The sequence below is a fragment of the Carex rostrata genome, chromosome 4 (genome assembly GCF_964058835.1).
Source record: "Carex rostrata chromosome 4, lpCarRost1.2, whole genome shotgun sequence".
NCBI classification, from domain to species: domain Eukaryota; kingdom Viridiplantae; phylum Streptophyta; class Magnoliopsida; order Poales; family Cyperaceae; genus Carex; species Carex rostrata.
This window is the reverse complement of record NC_135921.1, coordinates 10,364,552-10,381,389: the sequence shown is the minus strand read 5'-3', so window position 1 is coordinate 10,381,389 and position 16,838 is coordinate 10,364,552.

Genomic DNA, 16,838 nt, shown 5'->3' with positions numbered 1-16,838 from the left:
CATTTGTAATTTATGCCTATTCTCCCCTAATGCAAATAGTTGGAAAACAGCCCCCTTCTTTTTTTAGAAGACCACACAATATTAGTTTTTTTTTTTTTTTTTTGTTGTTGTTGTTGTCTTAAGGCATGCTGCTCTTTTTTTGGTGTCCTACTTTGGATGTTTAATGGTAATACGTGGTTGAATGAAAAAGAGATGAGCGTAGTGCGTTAGCGAAATATCTATCATAACTTTTCCTTACTGCTTTGACTATTCTTCGAGACAAAAATTACGTAGAAAATCTATCATGACTTATGCTTTGACTGTTTGAGACAGAAATTATGTAGAAATATATTTCTTTAAAAATATATGGAATACTATATAATTTGATTTATTAAAAAGACTGCTACAAATAACTTGGATCAACATTTTTCATGTCGAATTTTTTGCGGCTGTAGGAAAAATTAATATATTTCTTTATGAATTATTTTACAAAAAAATGCTTGGATTCTGAGTTATTGATCCCGGTTTAAAAGTCACTTCTAGGTAATACAGAAAATATTGTAATCCTTCTAGTACATTTAATTTATAAAAAGTTGTATCTATTTTGAGAATTCTTTTTGATAACAATCATTAAATAACATAAAATTTTTATTTTTTTCAAAAATAGATACCACTTTTCAAAAATTAAATGTAATAGAAAGATGACTATATTTTCTGTATTTACATAGAAGTGACTTTTGAATCAGGATCAATAATTGAGAATCCAAAATTTTTTAGTTTTTTCCAATAACACATAAATAAATATATTAATTTTTCTTACAGCCGCAAAACATCCAGCATGAAAAATGTTGATTCGGATTATTTGTAGCAGTCTTTCTAATAAATTAAATTATATAGTATTCCATCTATTTTCAAAGAAATATATTAAATATTTCTAATATTTTAATACAAAAAATAAATAAATTATAAATATTTCTAATATTTTAATACAAAAAATAAATAAATTATAAATATCTCTATTTAAATAAAAAAATCTGAAAAAAGAAAAAAAATGTTCAAACTGGAAATTTTGTTTACGGTTTCTCTCTTTTTTTTCTTTTTTTTTTCTAGGTGCTGTTTTGGAATGTTGAAAACCGAAAAAATATTTCTGGTTTTGGACTAAATTACTGATATCTCCATATTATATCTAAATTACAGCCCTGATTTACACTAAAACCTGTGCTTTAAAGCCTATAAATGTAGACTTTTTACTTTGAAATGTCGTACTGTTATGCTTTGTTTGGTATTTTGCAGGAAAAATGGCGAAAAACTGGATCTGACTACTTTTCATACGATCCGTATGACATTCTGTACGGACCGTACAAGATCTGCCCAACCACACAGAAGGTTCCACAACAGAGGCACAAAGTCTCCAAGACAAAGCACAGGCATACGGCCCGTACACAGATTCATACGGGCCGTACGACGCTAATTCAGAAAATCCAGCTGGAATCTAAAATGAGCATAATTTAAGGAGGCCGAAAAGGAAGCCTCTGGAGGCGTGATCTGGGGCATTAAAGGAGATATTCCACACCAGAAAAAGGGGGATTTTGTGACTGAAACTTGGACAACTTTTCTTGGAGCAAAAGACAAGAGGAGGAGAAAAGGAAGAGAGGTGAAAAACGCAAGTTTGCAACGGATCTTCGGATTTTCCACTGTTTTGTCATGAACTCTTTCATTTCTTGTTATTTGTGTTATCTTGTGAACATGAGTAGCTAATTTACTTTGTTTCTAGGGCTAAGATGTAGTTTCTAGTTTGGCTTTGTTTGCATGCTACTTAGATTTTGTGTTGAATGCTTTGTTTTTACCTTGTTGTGTAGTATTTTGATTGCTTTATTTGTGCTTGCTTGAATTGATTAGTCATCCCGTTAGATGAATGTGCACATCTAAGTGTTAGGAGCCAAGTCTATGACATTTAATCCAACCGAATAAAGTATATGAAGTAGGGTGAAACCAAGGAGTACCCGAAAGATGAAACTTTCCTTGAGGCGAAAGTCCTTAGATACTTTTAGTAAACCAACAAGTAACTTAGATAAATTAGGCCAAAATGTGAAAGTTGAGGTTTAACGCATCTAAGAGGGAAGTATTTGAGTCCGGTAATCGGGTACTAGGCCAAAATGCGAAAGTTGAGGTTAGGTATTGTCACACCCCATATCCCGGGTCTGACAGCCTGCCGCGTATATTTATTAAGGCATATATATACGCAAGGCAGTGGATCTTTTATATGCATTACCAATATCCTCATCTGCTGTATCCCTTTAATAAACCTGAAAATGACCCAAAGGGAGGGGGTGAGAATAAATTCTCAGTGCGAATTTGCCACAGTTAGATTATTGGACTTGCAATCAAACTCCATATTCAAAAATGAAACCCATTCAATAGCAATTCAAACAAATACATATTCATAATAAAAAGGAATGCATATGCTTGACAACAAATAATAAATCGAATCACAGTTTACGGAATTTCCAAGATGAATTTCAAAATAAATACATAGTTGGCTTAACTCGACTCATTAGGGCTTGTAACAACTACAGATGTTCTTTCGAGCTGGACCCTTTATCAAACCCACATCTGTAGGGTTACTGGCACCTATAGATGGCCCACCGAGCTGGACCCTTTATCTGACACCCATCTGTAGCTGTTTGGCTTAACCATTTCCTAAGGTCTGGTTACAAGTCACCTATACAGGTCAACTTGACAAAAATGCAATCACACGGAATCAAAGTCAGCCATACTGCTCAACTTTGCAATTTCATTCAAATAGAACCAAAGTCGGCTATCAGCCTTGCAAAATTCATTAAACAGGTCAACGGATAGGTCACCGTCACCTTATCCAGCCACCTAAACAGGTCGGTCTGGCAAATTCATAACAGGTCAACGCATAAGTCAGCAGCGTCACCTTAATCCAGCCACCTAAACAGGTCGGTCTGGAAAATTCGTAACAGGTCAACGCATAAGTCAGCAGCGTCACCTTAATCCAGCCACCTAAACAGGTCGGTCTGGCAAATTCGTAACAGGTCAACGCATAAGTCAGCAGCGTCACCTTAATCCAGCCACCTAAACAGGTCGGTCTGGCAGATTCATTCACGTATAGAATAATTAATAGAACTAATCAATTAATAACCATACCAACATGCCAAATAACCTTAACCGAACAATTCAATCATTCTCATTTATGCAAGAATCAATATGCAGCATGAATTTCAAAGTATGCAACAATTAAGCATTCAACATGACAAACGAATAAACAGTTTAATTCCTGAAAATGAAATATCAAACAAGTCCAAGAATCCCGCACCTGATTATGACGAGCGTACCGCTTAGTTATGGATCAGGCGTCTCGAAATGACCCGCAAAGTCTTGCTCGATCGAGCCTACACCTATATTACATGTACCCTTGGTTTAACCTTTGTTCGAGTGCTTGCTTGAGTTGTATTAATCTCTTTATACTTTCCTTAACGAAATTCATATATTTTAGTGTCAACCCTTTCTTCATTGGTCTTAATTACTTAACATCTCTTATCAATTCTCATATTTACGTTTGGGTCCTCTAGACCATACACAATTTCAATTGGGTAACAATTCCTCTCACTATTTTGGTTCTCGTAACAATTCAATTTGCCGATTAATTAAACCCTAATTTGGTTGAAAATTGAATTAATTTACCGATTACAAGTCTATTTGGTCGGATTAGCCTAATCGATCAACAACATTTCCAAATTTCGGATTTGGTACCAAAAACCCTAGAAATGGGAATCCAAAATCAAGGTGAAATCGGGAAAAGAATCGACACATAACCAACCAAGGAGGCTCAAGGAGCTAGTCTACAAGTAATTCAAACACAAATCTCGGGTTTAAAATGAAAAACCCTAACAATGGTGAAATTCGAATTTTGAGGGAGAAGAGGAGAGAAGGGAATACCAAATGGGAGAGCTAGATGAGATCCACGTCCAATTTCTCGTTCCTACCTTCGATTTCCCGAACTTTCGTGAAATAATGGAGCTCTCTCTCTCTCTCTCTTTTCTCTTTGGGGCGGAACACACACCAGGCAGGGAGAAGGGACGGAGTGAGAGAGAAAGATGTTAGTTTATAATAATCTAGAAGTCAATAATACGATAATTTATCATAAAGTTTTGTTCATGAATTGAATGTTTATTTATATATCATTTTGTTGCCTTGAGTATTATTGAATTTATGGATCATTTCGAGTTCATGACTGAAATTGTGAAACTCCATAATATAGATGATATATACTCTTAAAAGGTCACTGACCAAGGTAATTAGCAGGAACACTAATTACCGCTATAAGGTTAGTATGTGGATTAAAAGATGGTTAAGTTTTACAAACCACCTCACACGAGATGTCATTTTAATCACATAGATACATGTTCTAGGAACATGGTATTTGACAGACCCCGAATGAAACATTAAATAGAATTGTGTCCGTGTCATTAATGTTTTCATTCAGTGTCAAGTTCTACAGTATGAGGTATTTATCGTTCCCACTGAGAAATATGTATGTGTGATTGTTATCTACCGCTGTCCGTAAAAAGCAGTCATAACGGTAGCTTTTCCATATGTATAGCTTAGTTGAGGAAGTGATAGTTTACCAAGAATACTATTTGTCCCTCGTATTTTATACGAGCTATAGCATCACTGGGCCCCTTGATAGAGTAAGATTATCTGCTAGCAGTATAATTACAAGAGTAATTATATTTGATAATCTGCTCAAGATCAAGAAAAGATTCAGTTAGCAAGGATGACACACATCTACCTTGAAACTGATCTGATAGCTATGAGACAGAAGAACAGACACAAGTAAATTGTTTACTGGATCGTGATATTGTACAGTACAGCATCATCTGTGTAATTGGATGGTCATGATGTGTTGCCAGATGCCACCCATGATTATAGAAGTTAAAACAGTTTTAACTCTATTTACCAACATAACACAGATCCTATTGGGTCACACCATATAGGAGTTAATCGGAGAATCTTATTGTGATTGATTATAAATTGGTTATGATCAATAGTAAGATGGTTATAATTAATTATACGTGTTATAATTAAATTATAAATGTTATGTAAAAATAACAAGCAAAAACATTGGTTAATTTATAAACGTGTGTGACACGTTGTATAAAAGTTAACCGGTTAATTTATAAATGTGCAGGACACGTTGTATAAATTACCGAAATAACAAACCGCAAGAAAAATATATATATAATTGTTCAGAATAATTATACGAATATTATTTGTGTTCGGGCCGAGGGCATTCGGGTCTTTTCAGATTCGTCCTTATCCGCATGACATGTCATTGATCCTATCCAGATGACATGTCATCAATCCTATCCACAAGGGCAAAATGGTCATTTCACACCTATGCCACCTTGCATGTGTAGAAACATGGAGAAGAGTGTGGAAGGGTGTGGAAGGGGTATTTTGGTCATTTCATATATAAAAGGATGAGGTGTCAATGGCATACCTTGTAAATAGGCCGAACTTGGAGGGCATTTTGGTCTTTTGCAACCGACCCTAAACACTATAAATAGGGGTGGAGGGGTAGAGAGAAAATAACCAATTCACTCATACCGTTTCGTGCAGAATCGGATCGGTATTTTCTCTCTTTCTCGGTTTCTCTCCCAAATAGTGTTTCGATTGAGAAAAGAAAGTTATACGTACTTGACGTATAATCTTGCGGGTTGTTGTGGAGTATATTTACGGGATCGATGAATAGTATTTTACCAAATTTAGCGGTATGTCAGTTTTGCATATTGATGAAACTGAGCAACCGAAAATTCGTGTTTACGGGTTTTCGTTTTTTTCCCCGTGAATAGTGTTTTTGCAGAATTCCGCGGTTTACGGTATTTCTGGCAGAAGAAATAAACCGCTCTCCGATTAGTCCTGGTGGATAACCGATAGAGGCATCAGACGTCTGATGCTCCGCTCCGAGTCGATTCCTTCCCTGGTGAGGCTCTACTCGCTCGGTCTGCATTCCAACTGTGATTTGGAAACAAGGTATAAATATGTTATATTAATCTATTTAATTGGTAAGTAGATTAAAGTTTTAGAAATCAATCATGGAGTAGATCTATAAAATGATTAAATTGGGTTTTGATGCCAAAGGAATACTGAAGGTGGACCGCCTTGGAAAGTTTCCTGACATACCCCGTTTAATCCTGAGCTTAAGTTGGCCATAAAAAATTTTGTTCTACGGTCATTCCGCACCTTAAGCCTAAACGGGTTCCGGTTAGCACCGTGAAACCCCAACAGTGGTATCAGAGCACAAGGCTTTCCCGCTGATTGATTTTCTAAAAGTTATAACTTATGCAAATTAGGTGCATATACCGCATATCAGTTTAATTCTTACATTTACAGCTTAAGTCCAAAACCGATTAGAAATGAGATTTTCTTGGATCGGTTCTACCGACTAAGAAAGTTAAATTAGATTTAAGCTTTCTTTATGCTTTCTTATGAAATGTAAACTTTTACATTTCTTGGATCGGTTTTTCGACCGAGAAAGATAAAATAGGATTTTATGCTTTCTTTATGTTTTCGTTTTCAAAACTTTCAACTGCATTTGAGTATATCTAAGAATGTGATGAAGCAATAAAGTACCCAAGTAAGAACTGCTAATCTCCACCCGTAAACGACAAGGTTAATGATAAGAAAAGTCTCGGCTTTTCGTCTAACCCTCGTTTACGTGTCCTGATAGCTGGCCCAAAGGGGACTTTGTCACGTTACCAAATTACTCTATGCTTTTGAAATGGAAAAATTTAGTGTAAGTTTTTCGCCTTTTCGAAAACCTTCGGATAAGTAAAGTTTATCGAAGAATGTGATGAAGCAATAAAGTACCTGAGTAAGAGCTGTCATTTCCACACAAGAAAGAGATGGTTCTGTCTAGGAAAGATTGAGTCTAAGCGGTCCTCGTGACCCCAATCTTTCCTGGGAGCCCCTTTCACGTGTCCTAATGACTGGCCCAAAAGGAACTTTGTCACGTTACCAAATTGCTTTATGGACCGAAAAGAATATCTGATTTTAAAACATATAAATTATTTATGTGCTTTAAATGGTATAAATAAGAACTGAGCATAGCTGCAAAATAAAGAATTGGTAACTGATAGATTATATACCCGACTTGGTCCTGTATATAAGTAAATTAGATTTACAGCTTATAGTAAATTAGATTTACTGCTTTAAAATGAAAAATGAGTAAAATTAGATTTACCGTCTTTCTAAGGAACCGTGAAAGAAAACTTTCTTTGAAGAAAAATATTAATGTGGGATCACATTTGACATTGTTTCTTTCTGACTTCCTTTCCACGACTGCTTGCTGAAGCATATGAAAGAGGTCTTTTAGGAAAATGTAAATGAGATCATATTCACTATTCTTTCTGTCTGACTTCTTTTCCACGACTGCTTACTGAAGCATATGAAAGAGGTCTTTGAGGAAGATAGGAATTAGATCACAATCGGTATTTTTTCTAACAAGCAACTTTCACGTGTCCGTAATGCTAACCAAGGTCAACATTACAAACTGAAAGAAATATACGTGACTTGGTCACATATATAGGTAAATCAGATTTACTGCTATCATATAAAAACGTATAGATTAGATTTACCGTTTTTATAAGAAACCATAAAAACTACCTCTACAAGATAGACGGTAGCTAGAGTCAGTTTCAAGAACTGACTGCTTAACCAAGTCAAAGCATATGAAAAGGTACTGCTAAGAATAGAAAGTAATGGGGATCATATTCGGTATCTTTCTAGACTTCCTTTCCACGACTGCTTAATGAAGCATATGAAAGAGGTCTCTTTAAATACAAATAGAATCACATTAGTCGTTCTTTCTGGCGAAATGGTACTGCTAAGGATAGAAAGTAATGGGGATCACATTCGGTATTCTTTCTAGACTTCCTTTCCACGACTGCTTAATGAAGCATATGAAAGAGGTCTCTTTAGATACGAATAAAATCACATTAGTCGTTCTTTCTGGCAAACCTCCTTTTAAATATTGCTGGCACTGTTAAGCATAAACACCAACCCATTAAATATTAAGTAGTATGCCCTTCCCACTCTATCCTCCTCAAACCATTGTTCATTGGTTGATGATTAAACTACTCAGTAGACATCGCCTTTTACCTTTGGTGGTCGAGGGTTATGTCCGACATATCAAACCAAATAGAGTGAGGTTACTTACCAATGATTTCCAAAACAGTTTTGGGCTTGGGGCAAAGTCTTCGTTAAATACACGTGATGTTTTAACGAAACCAAGAATCACAAAGAGATGTGATTAGCAAGTTTGCTTACCTAAGATAACTGATAGCCATGATATGCATACACTACCTTGGTTATTAGTGAAAATATGGATCTTGGTCCTACTGCAAACGGGAATAGAATAAATTTGCAGTGGGAGTTTTATTGGAATAAAACATTACATGAACAAAGCTAAAATATTTACATTAAACGTTGTAGAAATATGGCTAAAGAAACGTCTTTCTCTTTACGCTCCCTACTCAAAAAGGTAGACATACGTGAGAAAAAGGAATATATCCTAAATACACCGGTCCCTGCTGAAATAGTAGAGAGCAGCTCTGTCAATACTCACACGCTTCGTATGACAAGCGATAATGAGAAACTGGAGAAGCTTAACTGTCCGTTGAGCCACGAGTTGGCCACGGAAGTTATCCTGAACTTATTTCCTCCCAGCTATTCGGAGTTCATTGTGAACTCCCATAAGCAAGAGTTGGATATGAGCTTGCAAGAGCTCCAAGGGATGCTGACGATCACTGATAAAGACATCGAGAATAGCTCTCATGTCCTCATGATCCAAGAAGGTGGGAAGAAGATCAAGAAAGCAAAAGGGAAAAACGGCTATTAAGTACAAAGGCAAAGGGAAGTTGGTTCCGGGAACGAACTCTCCCAAGATAAATGTTTCTGCTAACTCTGACTGCTATTTTAGCAATAGCAAAGGTCACTGGAAGAGAAACTGCCCGGAGTATCTTGGAGATATGAAGTTTGAGAATGTCTCAAAAGTTTCAGTCTCAAGTATTTATGTTATTGAAATTAATATTGCGACATCTCTTAATGATTGGGTACTGGATACCGGATCACGTGCTCATATTTGCACGAATATGCACGCACTAAGATGACGTTATGCAATAAGGAAGTACAACTCCGAGTTGGAAACGGAGCACAAGTTGCAGCCGTTACAGTCGGTAGGATAGAATTGTACTTGCCTAGCGGGTTTATTCTGGAACTAGAAAATGTCTATTTTGTTCCTACCATTTCTAGAAATATCATATTAATCTCGTGTTAAGAGATGAATGGTTTCTCGTTTGTTATAAAGGACAATAGATGTTCTATTTATAAAAATGAGACATATTATGGATCATCTTACTGGTTAAATGGTCTTTATATGCTAGCAATGGAAAACCCAATGTTTAACATCAATAACAAAAGACTCAAAACGTTTCATGAAAGTATTGACTTACATGAGACATAAGTCTGAATCCTTTGACGAGTTCAAGAAATTTAAGACTAAAGTAGAAAATCAACTGAACAAAAGTATTAAGGCATTACGGTAGGACCGTGGAGGCGAATACTTGAGTTATGGTTTTCAAAACGTACTTAAAGGAATGTGAGATAGTCTCACAACTCACACCTCTAGGAACACCGCAATGTTACAGTGTTGCCAAGAAAATGAAACAAACCATGCTGGACATGATTCGTTCCATGATGAGTGACGCCACCCTTCCAAAATCATTTTGGGGACACGCACTAGATACTGCCGCACTAACGATAAATATGGTTCCATCCAAGTCAGTTGAAAAGACTCCATACGAGTTATGGTTTGGGAAATCCCAAATATGTCTTATCTTAAAAATGGGCTTGCGAAGTATTTGTCAAACGCCAGACGTCTGACAAACTTGATCCCAAATCTGATAAGTGCTTTTTCGTAGAATATCCTAAGGAAACGAAAGGATATTACTTCTATTACTAGTCCGAGAACAAATTAGTTGTTGCTCGTCATGGTATACTTTTGGAGAACAAGTTTCTTGCAAAAGGAAGTAGTGGGAGTAATGTAATACTTGAAGAAATTCAAGATACATCACACAATATAATATCTGAAACAGATCAGATAATCCCACCACTTGATACTTCGGCTGATGAGCATCTGGAAGAACAAAATCCACAAGTAGCTGTGGAAGAGGTTCTAGTCCCGAGCTCAAGTACTTCGATGCAAGTTGAAGTAAAACTGGATCCGCAGACAGTTGTGGATCAAGTTTGATAGCCTGAAGAACAAGTGCTACGTAGGTCAATAAGGATAGTCCATGCACCCGAGAGGTACATGGGACTGCACGAGGTCTCAGTTTTTGACACTGAAGATCCTATGACCTATGGCGGAAGCAATGGATAGGCCTAACTCTGATAAATGGCTGGAGGTCATGAGATCCGAAATACAGTCCATGTATGACAACATGGTCTGGAACCTAGTTGTACCACTTGATGGGATGAAACCCGTAGCTAACAAGTGGGTTTTCAAAAGGAAAACAGACATGGATGACAATAGACTATTTACAAAGCACGGCTAGTAGCGAAAATGTTTCAAACAAATTCTGGGAATTGATGAAACTTTTTCACCCGTGGCTATGTTTAAGTCAATTCGGATACTCCTAGCAATTGCCGCATTTCATGAAGATGAAATATGGCAAATGGATATCAAAACCGCCTTCTTAAATGAAAATTTAAGAAGAGGATGTGTACATGACACAGCCTACGGGTTTTGAAGATCCAGAGAATGCTGGGAAGGTATGCAAGCTTCTTGAATCCATTTATGGATTGAAGCATGCATCGCGGAGTTGGAATCTTCGATTTGGCGAAGAAGTCAAAAGCTTGACTTCGTCAGATGCGAAGAAGAATCTTATGTGTACAGAAAAACTAGTGGGAGTGCCATCGCCTTTCTTAATCTTATATGTAGATGACATACTCTTAATAGGAAACAATATTCCTCTATTGCAATTAGCCAAGTCTTCATTAAAGAAAAATTTTCTTGATGAAGGACTTGGGCGAGGATGTCTTTATACTAGGCATAAAGATCAAAGAGACTTATAGGATTAAGTCAAAGCACATACATTGACAAAGTGCTGAATCGGTTCAGCATGCAGGATTCTAAGAGAGGATTCCTGCCAATGAATCATGGTGCACTGCTTAACAAGACTCAGTGTTCTTTGACAACTGATGAGCAAAGCACTATGAGTAGAGTACCATACGCTTCGGCTATTGGCTCTATCATATGCACCATGTTGTGCACTCGCCCAGATGTCTCGTATGCTTTGAGTATGACGAGTAGATATCAAGCTAATCCAGGCATAAAGCACTGGAATGCTGTAAAGAATATCCTTAAGTTCTTGAGGAGAACTGTCACACCCCGCGGCCACGGGTCGTAACAGTCCCCCGCCGTAAGCATACAACGCCGTGTATGCTTACAAGGCTACTCACATTTCAAACCAAACAACAAGCAATTCAAACAAGTTTCTAATATATATATATCAGAGTACACAGTCTGGTCAGCATATAATACACAAAAGTATCTCATCCGGATACCAACCACGAGGCCTACCCTAAATCTATACAACAAAAGATATCTAGGGTCATATACTGGTAAGCTACTAAGGCCTACTACTCTCGTGCCTCTCCGGAATCCGTCGCACCAGTACCTGTAACATAACGGGGAAGGTGGGGGTGAGAATAAATTCTCAGTGCGAATTTGCCACAGTTTGAATTATTGGACTTGCAATCAAACTCTATATTCAAAGATGAAACCCAAACAATAACAATGCAACAGTTATATAAGAAACATAAATAACAGAATGCCACTACTCGACCACAGTTAATCAACCTGAAACACAGTTTACGGAATTTACAATATGGATTTCAAACACAACATATATTTTGGCTTAACTCGATTCCTAACTCAGTTCAATTGGGCTTGTAGCAATTACAAATGTTCTCTCGAGCTGAACCGTTATCAAACCCACATCTGTAGGGTTACAGACGCCTACAGATGGCCAACCGCTGGACCCTTTATCAGACACCCATCTGCAATTGCTGTTTGGCTTAACCATTTCCTAAGGTCCGGTTACAAGTCACCAATACAGGTCAACTTGACACAATGCAACACACGGAAATCAAAGTTACCTATACAGGTCAACTTTGCTTAATCTCAACAAATATATTTATCAAAGCCACACATATAGGTCAGTCTCGCAAAATCATAACAGGTCAACGCATAAGTCAGCAGCGTCACCTTATCCAGCCACCTAAACAGGTCGGTCTGGCAAATTCTAACAGGTCAACGCATAAGTCAGCAGCGTCACCTTATCCAGCCACCTAAACAGGTCGGTCTGGCAAATTCTCACAGGTCAACGCATAAGTCAGCAGCGTCACCTTATCCAGCCACCTAAACAGGTCGGCCTGGCAAATTCATAAACACAGGTCAATGGATAGGTCACCGTTACCTTATCCAGCCACCTAAACAGGTCGGCCTGGCAGATTCATTCACAACAAGCATAATTCATAGAACTACACAATTAATAACCGTACCAACATGCAAATCAACCTTAACTAAAACAATTCAATCATTCTCATTTATGCAAGAATCAATATGCAGTATGAATTCCAAAGTATGCAACAATTAATCATTCAACATGACAAACGAATAAACAGTTTAATTCCTGAAAATAAAGTATCAAACAAGTCCAAGAATCCCGCACCTTTTTGATGAGCGTACCGCTTAAGCTAAGGATCGGACGTCTCGTATGGTCTCGCAAGTTCTTGCTCGACCGAGCCTACACCTATATCATACGTATACTAGGTTTAACATTGGTTCAGGGTCGAGAGGTTTACTCGAGTTACTTCTAGGGCTTATACCTTCCCTAATCAATTTCGATGTTTTTTTTTTGTATCAATTCGTTCGGTTCATTATTTCTTACCAAAATCCTCTAAAACCACACAAAATTCATCTAGGTCCTCGGGACCATACAAACTCCATTTGGTGACCATCAATCACCGTTTCACTACTTTGGTTCTCGGTTCAATTCAATCCACCGTTTGGTTAACCCTAATTTGGTCAAAACCTCAAATCGGTAGTTAAATGTTCTAAAAATTCACGATCAGGAGGCAACCCTACCGATTACAAGTCTAATTGGTCGGGTTAGGCAAATCAAATCACGATTATGCCAACTTTCAATTTTGGCACGAAACCCTAGAAATCAGATTTCATAAATCGGAAGAAATCGGGAAAAAGAATGACAAACAAACTAGTAAGAAGTGTAGAGGAACTAGTCCTCGAGCAATTCGAGCACAAATCTCGGGTTTAAAACGAGAATCCGAGAAATCGAGAAAATTCGAGGTTTCGAAAGTAAAAAGGAGAGAAAGAAATACCAAATAGAAGGGTTCTGAGAGATCCTCGGCTGCTTTCTCGGTTCCAAACTCGATTTCTCGCAACAATCGGGAGTCTGGAAGAAACGGAAACTCACGGGATCTTTTCCTTCTCTCTTAACCGAAAATTACTTAGAAATGGGGATAATGGTGAAGTGAGAGAGAGAGAAGGTTTAATTTGGGTTTTAGGGTTAAAATTACCCTGAATGCGGATTAGCCAATCTGCACTGCGGGTTACCTAATCCGCACTCGAGACTTAGTCGGTTGTCAGCCGAATCCAGGAAAAGTCCGAGCCTACTGCGGATGAACCTGATCCGCACTGCGGTTCACCCTCATCCGCACTCACTACTTAGCCGATTTCAGGAAAATTCAGTGCAATACAGAAATTCATGAGTGCGGCTAAACTCATCCGCACTGCGGATCCCTCACCCGCACTCACTACTTAGTCATATTTTTGTCAAAATTCCAGAAAAATCCTGAGCCACTGCGGATGAGGTTGATCCGCACTGCGGTCAATCTAATCCGCACTGAGCCCATAAGGTTCCGAAATCTCGAAATTTCGACGCGGTTTCAATTCACAATTAACTTACTTATTTAGGGAAACCTTAATTAAGGTTTAAACTTCCATTTTATTAACATAATTTATCGGTTCTTCCTTTTAAATCATTTCAATTTAATTGTAAAAATTTCGTAACGTAACATTTCTCCCCCCCTTAGAATAAAGTTCAGTCCTCTGAACTAAATTGCGTACCTGATTCGTTGAATAGTTCCGGGTACTTCTCACGAATGGTTTCCTCATGTTCCCATGTTGCTTCTTTAGTCGAATGGCGTCCCCATTTAACCAGGACAAGTTTAATCGTCTTGCTCCGAAGTTGCTGTTCTTTTCGGTCCAATATCTGCATTGGCTCTTCTTGATAGGACAAGTCAACTTGGACATGCAGGTCCGAGTGATCAATGCAATGAGACGGATCTCGTACGTATCGGCGCAATTGTGACACATGAAACACCGGATGAACCCGGTCCAATGCTGGTGGCAATGCAAGCTCATATGCCACCGGTCCCATTCGCCTCAAAATCTGAAACGGTCCAATATATCTAGGACTTAACTTGCCTGATACGCCAAATCGGTGTACACCCCTGACGGGTGAAACTCGAAGCCACACGTGATCCCCTTCTTGAAACTCCAACGGTCTTCTATGCACATCCGCATATTTCTTTTGTCGCTCTTGGGCCGACTTAAGCCGACTCAAAATGACTTTCGTCGTTTCAGCAATCTCTTCTAACATCTGAGGCCCGGTAGGTGAATACGTACCTGCGGGTCCCTACCACAGCGGTGTGCGACACTGCTGTCCTGTAAGTGCCTCTTGTGGTGACATTCCGATACTTGAATGGTAGCTATTGTTGTACGCAAACTCTACCAAGTACAAGTGGTTGATCCAAGATTCTCGGAAACTTAAAGCACAGGATCGAAGCATGTCCTCCAATGTTTGGATTGTTCGTTCGGATTGACCGTCGGTTTGCGGATGATGGGCTGTACTGAATCTCAGTTTCGTGCCCATGGCTTCTTGAAAGCTTCCCCAAAAGTGAGACGTAAATCGAGTGTCTCGGTCAGAGACAATGTGCCGTGAACATCCAAGGTATTTAAATTGGTATTGCAAGAACAGGTCAGCCAACTCTCTTCCGGATGTCTCGATCCGGAGTGGAATGAAGTGTGCAATCTTCGTTAGCCGATCCACTATCACCCATATGGCATCATATCGTCCAACGGTTCTCGGAAATCCAGTCACGAAGTCCATGGTGATCGACTCGAATTTCCGCATGGGTATCTCCAAAGGTCTGAGCAGTCCCGCCCTCTTTCGTCTATCCGCTTTGACTTGCTGACAGATCTGACATTTCTCAACATAGCCTTGTACGTTCCTTTTCATCTTTGGCCACCAGAAATATCGCTTTAGATCTTGATACATCTTGACTTCACCAGGGTGAATGGTATACCCCGAGTCATGTGCTTCTGACAGAATCAGATTCTTCAGTTCTGAGTCATTCGGAACGCATATGCGGTTATGGAACCGCAGAATACCATCTTCGTGGAGTTGAAATGGCGAGTCTGCATTTGACTCGAAATGTTGTCGGAACTTCTGGCACTTTGGGTCCCCTTGTTGTGCTGCTCGAATCTGTTCGTGTAACTCTGGTCGAACCTCGACCGCGGCCAAGATAATCGAGGCAACTGTAGCTGTACCTGCACTATTGCTCGCTCCAATCAATCGAGATGAGGTTTCCAATACAAACTCACGGGATGCACCCACGTGCAGATTCATTCTTCTCATTTCTTCGAGAATGTGTGTCTCGCTGGTGATAATCGATGCCAGATTGATCTGACTCTTCCGGCTTAGCGCATCTGCTACCACGTTTGCCTTCCCGGCATGATACTGGATATCCAGATCGTAGTCCTTCATCAGTTCCAACCATCTCCTCTGCCTCAAATTTAACTCCCTTTGAGTGAAGATATACTTCAAACTTTGGTGATCCGTGAAGATACGGCACTTCACTCCATACAGGTAATGCCGCCAAATTTTTAAAGCGAAGATCACTGCAGCTAGCTCCAGATCATGGGTCGGATAATTCTGTTCGTGTGATCGTAACTGCCGAGAAGCATATGCTATAACATGGTCCTTCTGCATCAATACACATCCCAAACCAGATCCGGATGCGTCGGTGTAGACGGTATACTCCTCGTCGGTGATGGGCATGGCAAGAACCGGTGCAGTTACCAACCGACTCTTCAACTCCTCAAAACTTTGATCTTGAGTGGCACCCCACTCGAACTTCACACCTTTATGCAAAAGCTTCGTAAGGGGAGCAGCTAACTGTGAGAATCTAAGTACGAACCTTCTATAATATCCGGCTAGCCCCAGAAAACTGCGAATCTCCGTAACTGTTTCTGGCCTCTTCCAATCGGTCACCGCCCGAATCTTTTCTGAATCCACGGCCAACCCTTCACCTGATATCACGTGCCCAAGGAAGGCCACTTTCTCAAGCCAGAACTCACACTTCGAAAACTTTGCGAATAGTTGATGATCCCTCAATCTCTGTAACACTATCCGCAGATGTACCTCATGCTCCTCACGTGACCTTGAATATATCAGGATGTCATCGATGAACACCACCACAGTTGAATCCAATAGGTCGTGAAACACTCGCTGCATCATGTCCATAAATGCAGCCGGGGCGTTCGTTAGCCCGAACGGCATCACCATATATTCGTAATGCCCATAGCGCGTTCGGAAGGCTGTCTTTTCCACATCAGTCGGACGTATTCTCAGCTGGTGGTACCCCGTTCTCAAGTCTATCTTGGAGTAGATCGAAGATCCTTG